Source organism: Miscanthus floridulus, chromosome 10 (genome assembly GCF_019320115.1).
Source record: "Miscanthus floridulus cultivar M001 chromosome 10, ASM1932011v1, whole genome shotgun sequence".
In the NCBI taxonomy this organism is placed as follows: Eukaryota; Viridiplantae; Streptophyta; class Magnoliopsida; order Poales; family Poaceae; genus Miscanthus; species Miscanthus floridulus.
In genome coordinates this window covers 3,505,593-3,510,577 of record NC_089589.1, presented here as the reverse complement: position 1 = coordinate 3,510,577, position 4,985 = coordinate 3,505,593, and the positions used below count along the sequence as shown (strand labels likewise).

General features: G+C 37.7%; 1 long non-coding RNA gene across 1 annotated transcript; it reads left to right on the top strand.

The window, feature by feature from the left end:
- The first annotated feature begins 2,336 nt into the window (after positions 1–2,336).
- LOC136486796 (uncharacterized) lies at positions 2,337–3,042 on the top strand. The gene is made up of 3 exons (XR_010766972.1): positions 2,337–2,547; positions 2,651–2,719; positions 2,908–3,042. It is a non-coding gene; the product is annotated as an uncharacterized lncRNA (long non-coding RNA).
- The last annotated feature ends 1,943 nt before the right edge of the window (positions 3,043–4,985 follow it).

The following is a 4,985-nucleotide window of genomic DNA, read 5'->3' as shown; positions in this document are numbered from 1 at the left end:
TACGCTCATGCTCGAGGAGGTCGCCATGCTCACATTGGACGGCGAGGAGCGGCGGCGACAGGGAGGGAGAAGGATGTGGAGGCAGTGCACATGGTGGCCAGGTCTTGGAGGGCAGGTGGCGTGGGAGGTAGAGGACCAAGAGGAGGCACGAGTGCAGGAGCGAGAGGTAGGAGAGAAGGGAGGGGGTGGGCGGCAGATAAGGTTAAGGTTAAGCTATGCGGCGCGCCATATCTTGGGGTCGGGCTGCACCATGGCCTCTGTGTTTGCTCCGAATTGGTAGATATAGGGTAAAAAAAGTGTCTCAAATTCCGTCTAGATTTAAAAAATACACAAATTGTCTCAAGTTTGTCGTTGAAATCCTTGTCTGTCAAAATTATAGCCTAAACATTTGACACTATGATTTATTCGTTGCAAGGAATGATGTAGCAACGTTTTCTAACTGTTCGGTGGCCACTGACCATGTACGCGGAGGTACCTGGTGTCCTGTACGGTACGTGGAGGTACTCCTCCGGTCTTGCATTCTAAAAATGCATAGTTAATTACGACAAAAAATTGCTTCCATCTGGTTTCGAACAGCATTCTACACCAATTGACCACTGCGGACATGTACCCATTACTGAACAATTACTTTCTTTATTGAAATTTGACACATGTTGCTTCTCCTCATTAATCATTAATTAAACACGAAAGGCCCTAATCGAATTCAAATGAAAACATTGTCAACTGCAAAGTTTTATATCTTTTCAAGATCTACAACTTTCATTTTGGTGGTTTCTCCATCCGAGGTCGTTTATAAAATTTGAATTTTAAATTTTTGAAAATTCAAACGTAGTTTTTCTTGACAAGATAGTTTCAAATGAAAAAGTTGTCCACTACAAATTTTTATAACTTTTCGAGATCTGCAACTTTTGTTTTGGTGGTTTCTCCATCCGAGGTCGTTTGAAAAATTCAAATTTTTGGAAATTCAAACGTAGTTTTCCTTGACAGGATGATCTCAAACGAAAATGTTGTCAACTATAAAGTTCTATAACTTTTCCAGATCTACATCTTTCGTTTTGGTTGTTTCTCCATCCGAGATCGTTTGAAAATTTCAAATTTCAAATTTGAGAAATTCAAACATAGTTTTTCTTGACAAAATGATCTCAAATGAAAAAGTTGCCAACTACAAAGTTCTATAACTTTCTGAGATCTACAACTTTTATTTTGGTTATTTATTCATCCGATATAGTGATAGTAATATTGTTCATAAATTTTACATATCCCTCTTATAGTTTAAAATTTTACATATCCCTCTTATAGTTTAAAATTTTACATATCCCTCTTATATTTTATGAAACTATAATAGTTTATGAAACTATAAGAGAGATATGTAAATTTTGTGAATAATGTTACTACCACTTTGTTGGATGAAAAAATAACCAAAATAAAAGTTGTAGATCTTGATAAGTTCTACAACTTTTATGTTCATAATTTTTTAGCTAAAATCATTTAATGTATCAAAATGATGTTTGAAGTTACCATTTTTTAAAATTCAAAATTCAAATACATAAAACACATTCACATGAAAAGATGGACAAAGTAATAGTTGTGAGAACACAATAAATCGATAAAGCATGATTTTAGAAAAAAATCATCAAATTAGAAGTTAGTATAAGGGAGAAAGACTAGTTACAAGTTTGAGCCAGAGATTAAAAAGAGAAATCATAGTTCTTCAACAATTTTAAAATTAAATTTCAAACAACATTTTGAAGCAGTAAATGATTTCAAATGAAAAGTTGTAAACAATAATGTTTCATAACTTTTCGAGATCTACAACTTTTATTTTGGTCATTTCTCCATTTGATGTCGTTCGAAAAAAATTAATTTGTAGGCCCAATCAAATGCTTGGACAATTTTCAGATGTATTACTTTATTAGCTATCTCATTTAAATTCTAACACTAAACTAATAATAATATAAATTTAGCGTAATCTCAAATTTTCTTGTCTTTTTTGAGCTCCTGCCATTATTTCCCTAGATTAATAACGTAAATTCAGCTAAGTAATCTTTTTTTTGTCATTTTTGCTCCTGCCATTCTTTTCCTCCAGTTTTTTTTTTATTTCGTGCCTTCATTTCTCCCACACAACTAATCTTATTTCTCTCACGGCCCACACTAGTTATTCGGAAGCCAAATAATGGCCCCACCTTTCATAGAGACTAGCTACACAGGATCGTGTACAAACAGCCTGGGAACCGCCCCTGATTTTGGATCTCGTCAATTCTCCCAGGTGACTCGTGGTTCATTTTATTTTTTCCATTCCATCGCACAACTCCATACCTCTCTTCTCCCTCCAGCAAACAGGAAGTCCCCACTACACCACCATCGGGGCAGCAGTAGCGCCGCGTCCCGGCCGGCACCAGCGCCAGCAGCTGCATCGCGCCGCCGCAGACGCCGCAAGACAACGCCTGGCGGCTGCACCGCACCGCCGGACGCTGCAGGAGAACGCCCACGTGCCCCCGCACCCTCGCCGGTCCCTGTCGCCGCCTGAAGAGGTCATAGAACCAAGAGGTACTAGCTGTGTATCATTTCACGTTTATTAATTTTCTGTCTATGGGATAACCATTCCTATGGGTCTAGATAAAAAATTCTGGTTGTTTTCCTTCTTGATCAGATTGCATCTTATCAGTTACCTGGCACCTGGACTTTGTGTAGTCACATCACTTTGGACTAATATGATGAGGTAGGACCTATTTGAAATTTTATATGGGCACCATAAAATTGATTCTATATTTGTGTTGTTGCAGTCATTAGATTTCAGCTTCTATATTAAATTTCATGGCCTTCAAATTTTGTACGGTCCTTTCTATAACCTATTATGATTTTACTTCTAAGTTTCACATTAAAGTAATCCAATATTTATTTGTGTAGGTTGAGAAGTCAAATAGATGGTCACAGTAGTGGAATGCTAGACTAAACTGAAGGAAGGAGAAAGAAGGGCTGCTGGCATTCTAAGAGGATCCTTTATGTTTTATATTTGACACCCGTAGGAACTTGTACTCTAAAGAGAAACCGTGTCATGAATTATGTGGCTGGTATTCATTGTAAAGAAACAAATTCTTTATACTAGATGGCTGAGTGTGCTTATTTTCTACGTGTTGGATGGTCTTGCGTTTTTCATTAAATTGTACAGGCATTATCCCTATGTTTGTGTCAAAAATTAAATATTTATGATATTAATTAATTGATGATTTAATGGTTTATTCCTTGCAACACATGTAAGTGTTGCAACAAACTAAATCTAGATGTTGCAACAAACCTTAGAAGTAGTTCGCTCATGGTTTGTACAAACACATATAAGCGTTGCCATAACCCATCTTATGCGTTGCAACTTTACAACGGTTATTAGTATGTGTTACCAACGGATAAATAAGTGTTGCAATAGACCCTTGCAACGCCACTTTAGGCAACACATATTAGATGCGTTGATATAGACCCTGCCAACGCATATATGGACTTCTAGCAATGCATATTTACGTTGCAAAAGGGGTGTCATGTTGTAGTGTGTTTCCAAAATAAGGGTAAAATTATAAGACCTCTAATAAAATAGGGGCAAAATCGCAAGACTAAACTTGTCTTTTTTAACAAAAGTTAACACAGTTAAGAGGACTTCATGGAATAAGAGAAAACTCTTTCTTCAATTCGAAAATGTAGGGGTAAAATCACAGAGATTAAAAAAATAAAGCAAACTTACTATTTTCCTTCGAAACAAAGGCACAAACGCTTGAGCCTCTAAAATAAAAAATATATTAATTAGCACTACTAGTCTGCTACTACATTAATTGGCGCACTAATCAATGCATCAATGAACGTAGTAGCACTTAGAGCAGGTACAATAATTGGCTTATAGCTAAACAAATGCTGATGTGGTGGAGAGAAGGGAGGAAAGAGAGGAGAGCTTGGCTCTCATGCAAGCAAGAAGTTGGGCACGGATGCATATACAGTAGTGGGTCTATGCACTAAGTGAATGTGAGGAGGATTAAGAAAGAGAAGGTGGGACATGGGTAAAATAAACAATAAAAAAGTTTTTCATAGACAAATAAGAGGCTACTATTGTATAGCTTAGCTCTTGCAACTTGGCTAATAGACAAACACTTGGCTCTATTATTGGTCTTGCTCTTATCAAACTAATATTATCATCATAATTAGCACTAAGTAATAACGTATAATATCCTAATAATTTTGAATTTATTTACTAATGACTAAGATTAGAAAATTCGGACCGGTCATTTATTTCAAATAGCATATAGAGGAATATTTCGACCGCCCGTTCAATCTATCCACGAACAACACTTTCAACATGTAGACCATTACCTTCCCTTCATAGGAATTTAGGCAATTTCATGTTAAAATTAATTTAGAAAAAATAATAACAAATTTATGATGACAAATATGTGTACGTATGTGATTTTACTACTACTCAGATTAGCAGCAAATATATTGACGAACATCATATTTATCATGGCGGAGAAGGGATTGAACTTAGTCAATTTGAGAATAGAAATGTACCCTGCAGAGGGACCCATGCTCAAGGCATCGGTGGCTCCAGACCCACTCATGGTGTGTTGCTCGAAGTCACGGACCATAGTCGTTGCAGGAAGATGTACGCAGTGCCATCACTCGTCCACCAGAAAGTAGACGGTCGATCCGATGAAGAAACCAGAAAGGAGAGACGCTTCCTAAAAACCTGATCGCCAGCACATACTCAAGCAAGTGTCCTGATACGAATGGCAGTTCTGAAGGCCTGCTCTCCCAAAGCTCCATGCGCAGAGGATGGGACGAGGAGTACTCCAATACAACTCGATCGGAGGGTGGATTGGTATGGCGCGTGAGGCAACAGGGAGATGGGAGGGAAGGTAATGCTTGAGAGATCAGGGAGATGAAGAGTCGAAGTGAACCATAGTGGATGGTAACTGACCCGTAAGTAACTCCTCCACATTAGCGCCTAT